The 15,830-nt window shown below is 48.5% G+C and overlaps 1 long non-coding RNA gene across 1 annotated transcript in view; it reads right to left on the bottom strand.

The window, feature by feature from the left end:
- The window catches only part of LOC135897067 (uncharacterized), a 53,540-nt gene extending 38,110 nt beyond the window's left edge, over positions 1–15,430 (bottom strand). Inside the window, exon 1 of the long non-coding RNA XR_010562887.1 lies at positions 15,271–15,430. This is a non-coding gene — a long non-coding RNA (uncharacterized lncRNA). The remainder of the gene's footprint in view (positions 1–15,270) is intronic.
- Positions 15,431–15,830: the final 400 nt, after the last annotated feature.

Below are 15,830 nucleotides of genomic sequence, written 5' to 3'. Positions count from 1 at the left end.
GACGATCACGCAGAGGCGCAGATGTCTTACGCATGGTGGCATTAAGCAGAAGTTCGCGACGCTCCTCCCCGTCATCACACTGTCTACACCGACGCCGCCCTCAGTGACGAAGCTTCAGTCATGGCTCGTATTGCCCACGTACCACCACGGACTACTCCTCCTGCCGCCCTGCCTGCAACGACCAATTAACGGCGGAACTAACTCCGATATCCGTTGCATGTGACGCCGTCCTTAAGCCTCCTTTTGCTGCCTTCACGCATCACTGTTTACACAGACTCGCAGGCCTCCATAAAGGCCTGCGCCCGGCTGGACTCGCGCAATAGTGCTGTCTACTCGATACACCGGGCAATGCGAAGCGCCGACGAGACTGGCCACACTGTCCGTCTCGCGTGGATACCAGGTCACGCAGGGGTCGCTGGCAATCGAATGGCCGACTTGCTGGAAGGAAGCTTCGGCAACAAGTGCCTGACGACTCATACCTCATCAACCCGGACAGTCTTGGCAGTGGCTAAGGCGGCTCGAAGGGCCGCGCTCCGGAACATCCTCCCAGAAAATCCTACGCATCCGCCAAGGAAATTTACCTGTGCTGAAGACTAACGCCTGCGACGCATCGTCACGGAGACAACAGTGATACCAGCGCGCTGCGCCAGGACGTGCCTCCAGACCTGGCAATCAGCCACTTGCCATTCCTGTCCAGGGAACCAAGCGCTGGACCAGCGACATATACTCTGGGGCTGCTCGCGAAGAGCGATAGCCACCCTCCCGCCTGTGTTGTGTTTCACTGCTTTAAAGAGTTTATTTTGGTTTGGATAAGAGACACTTGCACTTCGGCATCAGCCAACACTGTTTTTTAGCTCAAGCTCTTTCAAAACGGCGGCAACACGCTTCCTTTCCCGTTCATTCCTCAATGCGTAGGTTCTTTCTGTGCTTGTCCTCCTTCCACCCCTCGTTCGCCCCACGGACAATTTGAAGCATCTTCTTGATCAGTTGCACAGCCCACGTCCGATTTTACGAACTCCCTAGGGGCCGCGAAAACGTCAAAAAAATCGGCCAGTTGGAAAAAAATAAATGCATGTCATTTATTGCCCTTAAGAGTTCAAAACGCCACAGGCACAGTCGAAAGCGCTCTGGAGGCCTGTCGGTACACGTATTACGCATATCGGTGCTCGTACTGTGACAGGAGATACCATGTGCGCACGTGTATAATTAAGGAATACATACTGTGTTCCGTGGCAATAGCCGCTTTCCAGGCTTGTTATGCTTCACTGCAATACTTTTTTGTATGCTTCACCAAGTAACATTTCTGTAAAGAGGCGAAGCTGACTTTCAGGAACTGACATAATGCAACGCACCGTGCTTTCTAAGCTTCTAAGCCAATCGCGAGGACCCCAAAGGCAGAGTCGGTGTCATTGCTGACAACCGCGAATTTTTTCAATGAAAAACACGGCACCCAAAGGCAAGAAGCTTAATAGCGAACGTCGAAGCAGCTAAGTCTAGCGTTGCCGCAATGGTGGATCGGCTGCCAGCGGATCTGCGCGCAAGAGCGCCGGTTCGAGGCGGCGAGGTAATCAAAAAGGCAGCGGTGCTGGCTTTAATGCCGTTTCGGACCTGCGGTCACGGTAAAAAATCCGGAAAATCGGACGGCGAAGGGTTCTTGCGTTCGAAATTTAAGACTTTCTGATACATTAACTCTATGGGGTACGTGATGATGCCGCGAAGCCGTCCAAATTATCGGGCATCCCGGAAAGTCGGTCGTTGGCTGTACACTGGCAACTCCTCCAGCCGATGACAGGGCGTCAAAGGCGATTCATTACAATTTCTGTCTGTTAGTCGAGCCAGCATTACTGCAACTTTCGACCCTTTCAATAAAATTACAGCTAATTTTCCCTGATAGAGGTACAAATTCCCCGAGTTTTCCCTGAGTTTTTCCAGACTATTCAATATCCCTGAGAATTCCCGCTTTTCCTGGGTGGTAGACACCCTGGTTTCTACACCGTCGACGCCCCATTTCTCGCAGCCGCCTGCTCGGAATCCTCGACTTCTCAATTCCAACCCACCGCATGACTCCGCAAGCAGCCTTTCATCCTGGTCCACCGAAGCCTACGATATGGCACGCTTCCTACAAGTCCGTTGTGCTACCACGGAGGGAGGCAGGATACATGTGTCGCGACTGCCAGTACCGACGGATCGGTCTGCGGGGATACCACCCGGACGCCCGTTGCCCGCGCTGTGGCAAGCGCCCGCACAAAATCGCGGAATACTTGGAAAGCAACCGTCTTCCTCCTGCCCCGCAGCCAAGACCGTCGCGGTCGCCATCACCTCGTCGGCACGCGTCACCAAACCGCGCTCAACCTGCCTTCGCACTGGAGTCAACGGCCGAAGTCCGTGCCAGGGAAACTGAAAATGGCGACCTCCGGGTGTGAGGCCGCTGTCATATGAACAGCCAATATCCTCCACCGACGACACCCCCTCGCGACGTACCGCTGACACCTTCCTTCGAAACCGCCAAAATTCCGCTGCTAGTTTCAGTCGACTGTCACACGATAACTGCACTTGTCGATACGGGAGCTGATTACTCGATTAGCACCTCACTGGCCACTCGGCTACGCAATGTGCTCACCAACGTTAGAGATCTAAAAACGCTGGTGCTGACAGCGTGAGACGGCCCATATCTATAAATGGTTAAGTTTTTGCAAAAGCAGCATCTCATCCTTGTTTGCGCTGCCGACGCCCATGGCTAAATCCACGGTCACCTACCTACCATATCGTAATGACGTGTCTAGCACAATGAACGAGGATCAGACGTCGTAACGATCCTTCCACGAAAATGTAGGTAGCCATTACTACGCCATAGCAACCATTCTTCCCTTCTGCAACTCGCGCTGACCTGATCGTCGGTCAGTGTAACGGATTGGGGTCGATTTCGCGAGCATGGAACTGCCGCTCCCGACGCGAGCAGCTACCAAGACCGACTCGCGGCCCTCATGGCAGTCCTCGAGGCCACCACGCGCGTTCACCACTACGTCTGCTAATCCCGACGTCGACCTGCGCCTGCTCCATCTGGGGGATGCTAGGAGGAGGCTGATGGAGCGATGCAAGATGCACAGCGTGAATCCCCGACTGCAACTACGGATTGCCCGCATTAGGCAAGAAGGGCGGGTGTACGCTCTCATACCAGTAGCTGGAGAGGATTCTGTGACCGCCTCTCCGGTACAATAGGTACGGCTAAGACGTGGGCTATTCTCTAAGCACTCATCCCTCGGATACCACGATGCAGACACACAAACGGCTGCGCTTCCTTACCCAGTCGTACTAGGAGGATCCCATGTGCTTCCAGGAGCTCGAGACACACTTTTGCGTCGGGTTCGAGCCTCCAATACAGCCCGTACCCCTACGGCAGTGCCGGCCACCCCACTAGACGCAGACATCGCGATTCAGGAGCCGCGCCATGTTGCCGGATATCTGTAAGAGCTCGGCACATGCGTTATTTTCCTCCACTACACGATGCTCCGCTACCTCAATGACGCGAAGCTAGAGCGGTTGGTGGACCCTTAACGGACGTCAGCGGAACGGCGTACTTCCCCAGGCATGGCGCCATGCAGATATCTCTCATACCAAAGCCGGAAAAACCCACTTCTATCACGAATCTCAGACCCGTGTCACTCACGTCATGTATAGGGAAGCTCATGGTCCTGTGCTGCCTGCAGCCATTCCAAGAGGAGCAGTCTTTTTTCTCGCGTAATGTTTGGATATCGTCTGCACCTGTAGACACAGGACGTGCAACTACACGCTTCATAAGGCGCATTCACACCGAAGGCGGGGCGGGCAGGCGGAAAGCGGCGAAAACCTCGCCGAGCGGACAAAGCAAGCGGAAAACGAGGCGGGCAGTCCGATCGCTCTCGGACCGATTTTTTCCACCCCGCCGCAGCTTCCCGCAGCCTGTCAGGGCTCGCGGAGACAAGCCGACTCGAACTGGCATCCACCGAGACAGCTGGATTTTGCGCTGCACTTTTGATCGGCACAATCAAATGTTGCCCGATGCTGTATGACAAGAGACACGACGTATACAAGGTCAGTAAATACAAGAATCAAAGCACAGACATGACCCATTCTCTCTCGTTCCTGCAAAGCGGGGCGAACCCACAAGCGGTGTTGGCGGGCTGTCTTCCTTCGAGCTTTCTGCTGCTCGTCTTGAAAAGCTGCTAAAGAAGCGGCGAGTAGAATGCCAACTATTTCGTCTTCGACCGGGCTTATCATTCTTCACAAGTGGTTAGCAAGCGAGAGCGACTGGCCAGACGACGCTGGCGCGGTGACGACGCTCACGCGCACGCGTTGAGGACGGACGACCGGTGCCAAGAGATGGCGACACGTGCGCCACGAATACGCTAGATGTTCCGCCTTCTCTGCGGAGCGGGCCGCCAGGCAAGCCGTCCCGTCTGAACAGGCGCGCGCGCTCACCGCCTCGCCGCGTTGAAAATCCGCTTGGCCGCTTAGACGCTCCACTTTCGGTTTGAATGCGCCTTAAAGGGACCCCGAAACGATTTTGACGATATTCTACAAACGCACTGAGTCGTTAGAGTAGCTCCTTCTGATCATTAATTGACACATCTAAGTGCTCCACATAAAGCGTGTAATTTATTATAAAGAAAATGCACATCGCTGCCGATCGCAGCGCACTGCTCAGCTGAATTTTCAGCCGCCCCTACCCATATGACGGAAATCACCCATATGACGTCAGTGGGGCGAGCTATCCGATTCGCTGACCAGGGCGCGTGATCGATAATTTTTCCAACTTTATGGTAAACAAATGATGTTTGTAATAGTTGGAATGTTAGTTTTGTTTTTATAAAAAGAAAGTAACAAATAGAATGCAGAAGAACAATTTTTCAGTACACTTAAGCACTTCCGGCACACAGCAAGTATCGTGTACTTGTGTTACGTGTTCCGTCTTCGACGGGAGCTCCGCCGTCAATGTCGGTCTGTCTTTTCGCGAGCGCTATGATTCGACTTTGTTACGTTGTGGACTGCAAACGTAGCGACTGGCAATATGTCAAACTGCGACATCGTGTCCCTCTGCAAGTTAGTAGACGAGCGGACTGGCTGCAGCGCATCGGACTGCCGCTATCCGATCGGCGCCAGGATTTGCGCGATTGCGGCCGACACTTTACACCGGAAGATTATTAACGCAATAGCGTTTCGCGAGTCCGGTATTAGGGTAAACGCAAGCGCAAGGGGACAGGGCCTGACCGTGTCCCCTTGCGTGTCGTTTCAGGGGATGAACAGAAGCAAATAATGGTCTGCACGGTGCAGCTACCTGGTGGCATGGAGCTCAACCACAAACGGTAGCAGTAACGAAATGTATTCCTTGCTGCTGGTGTAAATTTTTCGCAGGTGTGTAATTGTTAACACGTTTTTGTACATGTTTAAAATGTTTTACACTTGGTTAGAGCAATATTAGCTCTTTCTGGTGGCTGGACCGTGGAGACCGATCAGGCAACTCACGTACGTCTACGCCAAAGTTCCTTCATCAGCGGGAGTTTATGCCTCCACCGTTCCGTCGAAACGTTCAGCTAGTGTGTGATTACTGGTATACCAGACACGTTCGGCGCTACGACAGAAGGCTCGCAACTGACGCTGCTTCGATAGCGGTCGCTTGGGGTCGACGTCCAAGTGGCTAGCGGAGAGGTATCGCGCGGGCGGGGGGGCGCGCTCCGACAACCGGAACTGGACGATGTGACGTCGCATCGTGACGCAGAACCAGTGAAGGCAGAGCTTAGCCCCGATCGCTCGGCGAACGAGTTGGAGAAGCATGGCTAAGGAGGAGGGTAACTTGTAATCGCTTGTAGCTCCATAATACGTAACACCTCACTTAAATTGTGGTGCGAATGTTCCACTTAAGCTGTACCCTACGCGTCTACAAAATTTGTCCAAACCGTTTCAGGGGCCCTTTAACTGGTGCATTTCTGTGGCTGCAACATAATGCCAATAGCGTTATGATACCAATCGCAGGAACACGAAGATTCATCACGAGATGGGTTCTGCCAGTTTTAATGCATTAGAATTCGTACGCTACTTAACGCATTTTCCAGGGGCTAATTATCCGTGTATTTTTGCATATAATAGCTTTCCCGCCAATCTGGGTTATTGTGTAGTTCATTGTCGAAGTATTTGAGCATGAGGTTGCTGTGCCGATGATGTATGGTGTTTAATGGTGCAAGGGCCAACTATGGCCAAAGAGCACCATGATATATGGTATGAATTTCCTATGTACTGAACTAAATTGAAAATGTAGATGTGATGTGGCTGTAAAGAGGCCTAAGAACAGGCCTATGTAAACTGTGTAATATATGTAAGCTTCAAAATAATGATCACGGCTGATAAAACAACATAAAGGTTTTGCTACGGAGAAGTCCACAGGGCTCTTGAAGGGTTGAGAGGCACATTGTGTAAAAACTGATGTCACAGCAGCTACAGCCTCAAAGGTGAGGCTGTGTTACACATCATGACCTGGCCAAATTATTTCTAAGATGCGAACCTCATCTAAAAAGCTAAGAACTGTTTTCAGGTTAAAAAGCTGTTCGCAACTAAGAAAGAATGCTGGGTGAAGTGGAATATGGAAGTGTTTTCAGGTAAAAAAGCTGTTCGCAACTAAGAAAGAATGCTGGGTGAAGTGTAATATGGTGACAATACTTAGGACGAAAGTAATGGACGAGGGCATGGAGAACTGTAAGGCTGTTGCCACACCTTCGAAATGTAGGGGGATCACTTCCAGTCAGTAGATAAGAGCGGGTGCCATAGGTATGACCCATTCTAAATAGACAAAGGAGCACGTCGTATCACGATGTTTTCTCCGAAACCCAGTACTCTAACTTGGTTTTGATTAAATGCAGTTTGTTGGATACCTTGGAATCCCGTTTCTACCAATGATTCTTCAGCCTGTGATGTAAGTATGGTTTAAGGTCTGTGGCTGGGATGGGTATGTTTGTGTCCATGTCGCTAAAAGCTACTGAGGTAGCATTCTCATCAGCAGCTTCATTGTCTTTTATGCCACTGTGGCCAGGTAGCCAGCATAGGATCACGACTTGTTCACCACTATAAGCTGAGCATAGGAATGTATATAGTTCATTAAAGAGTGTCTTTATGCTTTCGTAGACTCACTAGGGCTCGGACTACACTCAATGAATTCGTGAACACAATAGCCCTAGTGAGATTCGTTTGCTTGAGGTGCTTGACAGCAGAGTATACCACATATGCTTCTGCCATAAAAATACATGTATACGGATTCAATACAATGGATATTAAAAACAATGCTCCTAGTCCTGCGTAAGCAACACCAGGAGACTTAGAAGCATCTGTATAAAATTCAGCACGGGAATACTTCTGAAGTTCAAGAAAATGTGAATGCATATGTGCCTCAGGTGCTTGGTTTGATATTTCTATGAAAGATGTCATACTGGATAGCCTGCTACTCACAAGGCGGTGGAAGCCACGTAGGAGCTATTAGGACATTCTCAAGAAGAGAGACACCTATTTCTTCAGACTGGTTCTAACAGGAGGGCCAGAGAAGGCCTAGTGGCTGGGTGGTTACGGAACAGCCTGGCCATGCACTGGTCATGAATAACTGAATGGCATGGATGATCTGATTTCACCTTCAGGGTGTAGGAGAAACTTAAATATGTCCTTTGGAGGAGAGACCATTCATTGGATTCAACGTACAGGCTTTCCACGGGACTAGTCCTGGACGCAACTCTAGCAACAGATATCCAAGTGGTGTACAGAATTTAGCATCTTCAAAGCACTAGGCGTGGCAGTTATAAACAATGGCTCCGGAGTCAAGGCATGACCATATGAGACTTTTGTACAAGTTCAACAGGCACCTTCTGTCACTTCCCCAAGATATGCGGGACAAGAGGTTCAGTAGATCGATTGTCTTCAGGCACTTTGTTTTCAGACATTTCAAGTGTAGGATAAAAGTTAATTTAGAACCTAAAATGAGGCCTAAAAATTTATGTTCATGGCTCACAGATAGCTGTTCTCCATTAAGATCAGTAACAGGGTCCTGTTTACACCTTTTGTTCGAGAAGAGAATGCACATACTTTTTGAGGGTTCAGTTTAAAACCGTTTTTGTCCACGTACACTTTATTCAAGCCAAGCTGCACTTGTTGCTCGCAGATTAAAACAAAGCAAGTTGCCTCAGACACCCATTCCAGCCAGATCACGATGGAGAGTAAACGGAGGAGACAGAATGCTATGAATTCGAACACGAAATGTGTGGTTGGAGAGAACTTTGAATCACGTTTAGCAAGTTGCCTCAGACACTCCTTCCAGCCAGATCACGATGGATTCTGAAACACCAAGCGGTGTAATGTGCATTCTCCATGTCTAAAAATACCGATAAGAAAACTGTGTGCACAAAGGCATTACGGATATTTGTCTCAATGCAGAAAAGATGCTCTCTTGTGGATCTACATTCCCTGAAGCTGCACTGCAAGGGATATAGTGTTTTGTTGCTTTCAAGATAGATTAGGCGCCGGTTTGTAATTTTCTCAAAAAGCTTGCATAGGCAACTTGTTAGAGCTATAGGCCTATAGCGTCTGGCCAAAGGCAGGTCCTTGCCTTCTTTTAGAATAGTGTTACGGGGATATCGTACATACAATCTATACTCCCAACATCCCCGTAACATATTGGTGAGAGGTGCGGGGTACCACGGCTGGAAACAGAGCTCTCCAGTGGACGTTGCATCACCATCCGCACCATGAATGACGGTAAGCACTCGGGATCGTCACTGCCGTCTCCTACATCGCATGCTACATTGCTGTGACTTTCAGCTGTCTTTGTGCAACCCAAGGATCCTGGAACTTTCTGCGGGACCGATGGCATCGACATTGAAGACTGGGTGGCCATGTGTGAAAGGGTGAACGGACTCAACAGATAGGACCTTACGCTTATGCTAGCTAACCTGTTTTACCTAAGAGGCACGGCAAAGGTGTGGTATGAAAACCACGAATAGGAGCTAACCAGCTGGGACCAATGCAAAGAGGAATTGACAGATTTGTTTGGAAAATCAGCTGGCCGTGAAGTTGCCGCAAAGCAGGAACTGGCCTCCCAAGCCCAATCCCCCATGGAGTCCTGTCTTGTACATCCAGGACATGCTGGCACTTTGTCGTAAGGCCTATCACGACATGACAGAAGCGATTAGATGGCTTACCTGTCCAAGGACTCGTCGACACTGGAGCCCACGTATCTGTGATGAGTGCTAGCCTACGTAGACGTTTAAAGTCCTCATCCCAGCAGCTGTCAGAGTGCTTCGTGTGGCCGACGGCGGCGTGCTGGTTGTACTTGGAATATGCACTGCATGCATAAGTATAGCCGGCCACTCTACTTGTTCTCGTTGCTGTAAACGACAACTGCCCTCACGACGTTATCCTTGGATTGGACTTTTTATCCATTAATTTTGCTCTCATCGACTGCATGACCGGCATTCTCCAGTGAGAACTGCCTCAACTCGCCGATGCTCTGAGGACTGCTCCACCGCACTTGTGCTCGCTTCACGATGTGCGACTGTCACCCGAGGCAGTTATGTCACTTTGACCGCCCAGCCACAGGTTCCTGACAGTGAATATGTGCTTCGCCCCAACATCGACGTGCTTTGAACTGGAACGTTGCTGTCCTGCACATGCTGGTCATGGTTACTAATAACGATGATGTTATACCGCTTCTGAATTTCAGCCTGTGCCCTCAAGTGATTCTGGACGGCATGTTATTGGCCAGTGTTTCCAGTGGTTCCGAATTTGACATTGAGGATCTGAATGCCGAGAGTAGTTCATTAGCGCCAATTACAGCTCACAGCTCTGGTTCCTTAACAGATGACTTCGCGAAAATGATTGCACCTGACCTCACCTCTGCACAGGCCACGGACATACACCACCTGCTTGAATAGTAGTGACATCTTTGATTTCGGCAACAGGCCTTTAGGCCAAACATCTGTTCTTCAGCACCATATAAACAATGGAGACACGAATCCTATTCGTCAGCGTCCCTATCGGGTATTGCATGCTGAACGTCGAGTGATCCAATCAGAAGTGGATAAAATGCTCCGCAAAGGGGTCAACGAGCCATCAGCCAGTCCTTGGGCTTTGGCTGTCATCCTTGTGAAAAAGAGATGGCACTGGGCATTTTTGTGTCGATTATTGCCACTTAACAAGATCGCCACTTAACAAGATCACGCGATAAGACGTTTACCCAACACCTCCACCAATATGTTACGGGGATGTTGGGAGTATAGAAGATTACATTTGCGATATATATAGAAAATGAGTCAAGGTAGTTAAGGTGGCCTACCACCAACAACCCCCAGCTGCCAGTATCTCGCAATCTTCTCTTTGTTCATCCTACCATAATAGGAATTATGACTGCTTACCTCCAGGCAGACGGAATATAGCTGGCAGAGAATATGGTGTTGAGATGACTGTTTTGTCTGCTTCAGGGTTAGGTGTGTAAAACTATTCAATAATTTCCCGGGGCTGATTTATTACACTTTAGTGCAGCCTGAAATTCCACCATGTTAAATAGATGGTTGTAAGAATCATTTCCCTTTTCAATTCAAAGGCAGTCACTCCACTTGGTGGTACCACAAGGAGAGGAAGTAAAGAGAAGACAGGTATGTTAAGTACCTCAGCAATGTGTCTTCAGTAATCGGATGAACTAGAAATGTACTCAAAATGTGCCCCAAGAGAATCCGCTTGATCCTAGAGTATTTCCCTGCGTGTTTACTAGTGGTAGAGGACGAGTCTGCCAACCTGCGATTTTGTTCACTCTTTCGTCAGAATAAGAATTCATGCTGGAATATATTTTTGTCAGCTTTTTCTTTTGGCACGGCGGCACATTCGTCTACCCTCAGATTTAATTTTCTTGAATATGTTCAGGTTCTCCGTAGTTGGAGTCTCCATGGTGGCTCCAAGCATAATTTTGAGTTCTACATGCTTCCTTACACTCGTTCCACCAGGGAACACGTTACTTACAAGGCAATCCATTTGTTTCGAGACTACATATTGACACCACATCAACTAAAACCATGAATTATGTCACTGCATTATCAATAGAAAGTGTAGATTTTCTTCCAGGTCAAATGTGTCAGCTCCCTGTATCGTGTCCAATCAGCACAATAGACTTTCCACCAGCAGACATGTGGAGAGCACACATAACCTTTTGTTTTACGAAAATGGGGAAATGGTCACTCCCATACGGATTCTTAATCACATTCCACTCCAGATGCAGCACTAGTGTACTCAATGCAATGCTTAAATCAATGAATGAGAATGTTGTTTGTTACACTAGAATGTGGGCTTTCCCATTTAGCAAGCATGCACCTGTAGGAAGAGGAAATCTAGTGCCCTCTGGCATCACGACAACCTCCCCAAAGGGTATTGTATGCATTAAAATCTATGACAATATAAGATTCGGGCTGTTCATAGACAAAGCTGTGAAATTCTGTTTTTGAAAGAGGGTAGTTCAGGAGCATGTATAGAGAGTTAATTGTGACCAGCTTATTAAAGAGCACCGCAGGGTCCGCAACTGCCTCTAGGGTCATGTTAAGCTGCAATTGCTGGCAACACCCTTATCTACTGCTATGCATACACCACCCAACAAGGCAAGGGCGTCGTTGCGGGCTTTTTAATAAATGACATACTGCTGGAGAAAGTTCATGTGAAGGATTAAGATGTTTCTTGGTCACAGCAACTTCGGACTAGTTAAGTAAGAGTTCCTCAGTGTCATCTAGACTGTGGAGTAAATCCCCGACATTCCACTCCATTATTTGTGTATCCATGTTATATGTGTTTTGCGCTATGTGTCTAAAAGATTTGGTTGGCTCAAGAGACCTTTCCAGGCCCTGTGATACAGGATTTTTCTTTCTGGTGGGCTCGAGGGAGGAGCGCCGTTCCTCGAATGTCTGAGACGCCGCAGTTCTGCTCGTATCCATCATCTCATCTGAAGTGGTAGATAGCGCCCGTTCGAAGGGCATGTTCGCTTTGCAGGGGTTTTGGACCAAGTTAGGCCCCTCAGTAGAACTTGGTCTAATGGGTGGAGCATCAGGTTGCTCTGTTGAGGGAACCGCCTTCAACACCAACTGTTGAAGGACCAACTTGGGTCACAGAGTATGAGCCGCTCTTCAATGAACATATTTCACGCCGAGTATGTGCTTCTCTTTAATGGCAAAAAAAGAAGCCTTTGAAATTTTCTGGTGCAGAGTGGAATCCAACTCGCCATATACATTCAGAAATCTTGTCTGAATACAAATTCATATGCGCGGACTTTGCACCACCAACGCTAGATTGCACAGCTTGTCCAGGGGTATCCACAATAGGAGCCTCGCTGTATACATGCCCCATACACATTTTGTTGGTAGCAATACAGTGTGTTGCTACTTTGTTTTATTACGATAATGTTGAAAGTCACTGTGAGATGGGTACTGCAAGATTAGTTTGGTGAATAGTCCCCCTCAGGTCATTCGGTATATTGCAAAGCACTGCCCTGCTGCATAAAAAGATGCGTCTACCAATATGAAATTTCATTACACCCTGCTGTACCATAAACTTTGTTGAAGATGAATTTTTCAAATAGCCAGTGGCCTTCAGAAGTGTGGTATCATGACACAACTGTCCTTGAACTATTATAACTCTAACTCACTTGTACATTTGCTGTGTGGAACAGAGGCATTATGTATTGCACCAATATTGACTTGTTTTTTGCACACTTCGATAGGAAAGTCGAGGCTGGTCATCCAGAACATGAGTGTTTACACCTTCCTAGTTTGTGGACAGCCCAATTTGAATAGACTGTGATGCTACATGTGACTCATTCTTTCTGCAGATCAATGCTTATGATTGCTAAAACCAGCGCACAAAGTCAGCTGCTTTAATTTCAGGCTGTCATTTTCATGTAGCCATGTGTGCTGGAGGTATGAACCATGTGCAAAAAAGCCCCTTTTGCCGTTTGGGTCAGCCCACAGCCAGCTTGATAAAGGGCCACAGCACATGCCTTTTTGAAATGCTCTGAGCAAATGTCATTATTCCATTCAGGACAGCTCCACTGTGCAAACTGCTCATTTGGAAAAAACAGGCTACCCTCTGAGGCCTGTTTATATGTCTGAAGAAAATGGCAACACCATTTGTGATACGCTGCCAGCAACACAGAAGGATGTAGCAGCCATTCCCTACAGACATCACGCATCAGGTTGAAGGACAGCATGCAAGAATTTCCATTTTTTCAGCTCTGCATAAACTTTCAGTTATGTGCCACAACTTGACCCACAAAAAAAAGCAGGGCAAGTGCAACAAATAATTTTCGTGAATGTATACTGCCGTATGCATATGTTATATATGGAAGCATTCCTCTCATGTCATCTGAAATACATAGGACAAACGGCAGATGCCTAAACGTCACACTACGAAAACTTAAAGGTGCAGAAGAGTCGGGAGGCTTTCTCGCATTGCAACCAGTGTGGCTGTGCTCTGCAGCTCGACTGGACTGAAGTTTTCGCAGAATGTGCAACTAATCATACAATAATGATAATGGAGGTCAGACGTAGCCAAGGGTGATATTGCGGGCAAATCCCCAGTCCTTGCTTCTGACTTATTTTGTATGTGCACTGTGGTGCCCTCTCTTTATCTACCTTGGTTTTTCTAAAGGATTGAGTAGTGTGCTTGTGGTTTGTTTTGCTACTTGGACACGTGGCAATTTCATTGGAGATCACATGTGCAAGTGCGTATATATGTGCCTTTGAAAATGACGTTACGTGAAAGTCTGTGCATATTCTCATCACTTGTTTTATCGCAAATAACATTTTTAGGGTTCTTCATGCACTTTTCGGGGGTTTCCACCTGTCTGTCAGTCTCTTAGTTTTCCCACTAACTTGGGTTACACGGTCTGATGATCAGATCATCAGGTGCATGTGATGGGGGAACCAAGTTTGACGCCAATCATCGGGTTAAGTTAGTTCACGAGCATGTGACATTGAGTATCTGCCGCTTACCAGATCACTCGTTACATGCCAACTTCCGTTACTGGGCATGTGCCATATGTGCAGTTTTCTAATGAAAATAAAAAGAAAATCCTTCAAGTTTCCTTGTGTTGGCTGGACTCGAGCCCGCGGCATCTGTTCAGGCGCACAGCGTGCGGACCTGGCGGCGACGCCACTAGGTGGCGCAGTGCGTCTAAAGGGACTCACGAGGGAGGTGCCCGGCTGCTGTACAGACCTCAACCATGACGCGTTCCGGCGGTGGCAATACGGTGTATCGCTGCATTGGTTAAGTACCAATCACATTAACATGGACAATCATCGGATCGCTTCTGCCAGAATTTTGTTGTGTATGATATTTAGTAGGCTGGATTCGTGGAGCAACCTAGGAGCGTGAGCTTACACCAAAAATCTGGTGCGAGAAATGAGGACATATCTGCACGGTACATGATAACGTTGTCAAGAATGCACATTAATACTGGTGGTAGCTGCAGTGACAGCGCGCCCTTCTCGGATGACGTGAACTTTCAATCTTAGTAAAATGAGAGTCAGGCACGTGTGTTGCTGCATATGTATGACAGCGAAGAAAGCGCCAGCTCACCAAACCTTTAAACAGACGCATGAGCCGCTAACAGTCACGTTGCAGACAAGTATGTTGCATACATAGCCCGGCATGCACTGCAGCACGCTACTACGGAAGTGACAGCCGATGTGCGCAGAGAAAAACCACAGCGTCTAGCGTATATCAAAGGGCCCGAAGAAATGAAACAAGAGGACGCAAAGGGTAGCGTGTCACGATGTCGAATCGCGTCGCTCACCGTTCGTTTGGACACACCGGTTCCTGAACCATTGTCTCCACTGCGTTCGCGCCATGAGGCGCGCCGCGTTACGTCAAGACGTCCGGCCGAAGCGCCACTACCAGCCGCCGCTCCCACAACCGCATTGTTCTACCCAACCTAGCACGGCCCCATGTGACAATTTTGGAACGTGTATCCACAAAGCTACTCAGTGCTTTGAAAACAACGCCGCAGTACGATACACTTACCAGGTGCAACGGGTGACAAAGAAAACGTGGTGTTTATGAAGGGTGTTCTGCGCGCCAAAGTCACGCCACACGCGAGATGGACGAATTGTGGCAAGCAGCGGAATAAGTGAATTCGACACAAGTCCCAAAGCGAAAGTGCTGCTTTTCTTTAGCGTGCTTCGACGATGACACTACAAGAAAGGCAGGCGCATGCTTCTCGGCACTTACCTGTGCTCCCGCGGAGTACTAACCACCGCTACTTCGAAAACTAAAAGGCATGAGAGCTGCCGATCGGCTCCAACGACATTCACGAACCCGCGTGCGTCTGGAGGATGACGGGAATGGTCAGGACGGCACGTGATTGGTGCAATTTCTTGGATCCGATTGGTCCATAACGCTGAACCTCGATAACTTCAGTGCCTGCCGGATAACCGCAAAACGGCCGTCGTCTATGGCGGCGCCACTTACGTAGGGTTAAAATCACCATGCATAGGGAAGCGACAACTCTTACCAAGCGCTGGGCGATCGTTCACGCATAGTGGCATATTTTCTATATGCATACTAGTGGCAGCAGACGACCAAGGTTGTTTGCGCTCTTCACATAATAATGGTTTTGAGTGGCCGTAGCTCCCGTAGCTTCTTACAAGAAAAGGTTAAGCGAATGCTTGTCCCTCCTTTACTTGAAATAGAGCCTTGTCGGGTGACCTCCGCTTACAGTGTAGGTGATTTGAGTGTGTTATTGTAATGCTAGGCTAATTAAAAAAAATAAAAGCTAGTTGCTGCCAACA

This window comes from Dermacentor albipictus, chromosome 5 (assembly GCF_038994185.2).
Source record: "Dermacentor albipictus isolate Rhodes 1998 colony chromosome 5, USDA_Dalb.pri_finalv2, whole genome shotgun sequence".
NCBI lineage: Eukaryota > Metazoa > Arthropoda > Arachnida > Ixodida > Ixodidae > Dermacentor > Dermacentor albipictus.
This window is presented reverse-complemented; position numbering and strand designations above follow the sequence as displayed.